Source organism: Hesperophylax consimilis, chromosome 2 (assembly GCF_061612785.1).
Source record: "Hesperophylax consimilis isolate HC1 chromosome 2, BYU_Hcon_1.0, whole genome shotgun sequence".
Lineage (NCBI taxonomy): Eukaryota > Metazoa > Arthropoda > Insecta > Trichoptera > Limnephilidae > Hesperophylax > Hesperophylax consimilis.
In genome coordinates, this window is record NC_142837.1 from 36,549,146 (window position 1) to 36,550,728 (window position 1,583).

A 1,583-nucleotide genomic window follows, 5' to 3' on the forward strand; every position below is an offset into this window, starting at 1 on the left:
AAACAGGAAACAAGTGAGGAATGCTCGCCTGGCAGGAAGGAAGATTGATTTAGGAATGCCATGGACCATAAGTGATTTAGAAAAGGTTGTTTCGAGGAACAAGTTCATTGCGAGCTGCTCGCGAGCTTAAAACACTTAAATTAACAACTGCATTTTGAATCAGTGGCGGCTCGTGACTTTTGGGTGTTCTAGAGCGCTGATATTACAAAAATGGCATTATGATGTTTTTGTAGCTGAAAACACTTCATTTTATTTTTTTAGAAAATTCGATTTTTTGCATGAAGATTTTCAGGAGTCCGTGCGGCGCACAGCCAAACTGAAATTTTCTAAAAAAATTAAAAAAAATGTTTTCAGCTACAGCACCATCAATAATGCCATTTTTTATAATTTTGGCACTCTTAGTAGTTCACCTAAAAGTCACGAGCCGCCACTGCTTTGAATACCTACCAATAATTTTCTAGATAATTAATTTATAACTGCAATACTAGCCCACCTTACTAATGCAATATTTATTACATATTTTAAATTATTACAACTATTTACGATGCAATAATGGTTGTAATAAGTTGTGTAAAATTTAAAACCTATTTATTAGTAAGGCCCTAAATGTTTATTTATTATTTTTTTGGTAAACTAATGTTTAAGACAAGATTTTTTATGCATAGCACAAAGGGTAACAATTATTTTACAAGCAATAATTATTCGCCTGAAACACTCATCCACATTGAAAAATCTCCTGATAAAAGATACATGACGCCAACGGGACTCGAACCCGTTTCCCTTCGATTTCTGGTCGACAGATCTGACCACTGAGCTATGGCGGCTTATCTCTTATCCGCGAAATAATTCAATATATACTTGTGTTTCATTCAACAATTGATTATTTCGCGGATAAGAGATAAGCCGCCATAGCTCAGTGGTCAGAGCTGTCGACTGGAAATCGAAGGGACACGGGTTCGAGTCCCGTTGGCGTCATCTATCTTTTATCAGGAGATTTTTCAATGTGGATGAGTGTTTCAGGCGAATAATTATTGCTTGTAAAATAATTGTTACTCTAAATTTTTGTTGAATGTAACTTCATCAAGGCAGACTAATGGAACCTAAGCGCTAGGAACTCTAAAAACTTACCTTTTTAGACTCTCATACCCTTAAATAAAATATACCTACCGAAGAAACATACCAATCTAAAACACGTTTCTTATTGAATTTACATTATTTGAAACCTTCTACCTCAATCTGTATCATAATCCAATCCTTATACTGTTGTACCGCCTAACATAAAAATTGATTTTCCTCTCCTAAACAAGCTAATAAATATATATAAATACAATGATAGCGTAAAGCAAATATTTGTCTGGATTTGTCAAAAAAATTACTTTCCTTTTTTAAGAACAAAGCATTTTACAAGGAGAGTTTGTTGACATTTAGTACCAGTTAATCTAAAATTCTCGGCCATTTCAGCCGTTGATACGCAGAACAACAATATCAATGATATTGACTTAATTAATATCTACAATAATTATTAGCACGAGTTACCGTGTGTATCCATCTATATATCTATAGCACGTGTAATTTATTTATTT

General features: G+C 33.7%; 1 non-coding gene across 1 annotated transcript; it reads left to right on the plus strand.

The window, feature by feature from the left end:
- The first annotated feature begins 902 nt into the window (after window positions 1-902).
- On the plus strand, window positions 903-975 carry TRNAS-GGA (transfer RNA serine (anticodon GGA)). Its single transcript has one exon. It is a non-coding gene; the product is annotated as a tRNA-Ser (tRNA).
- The last annotated feature ends 608 nt before the right edge of the window (window positions 976-1,583 follow it).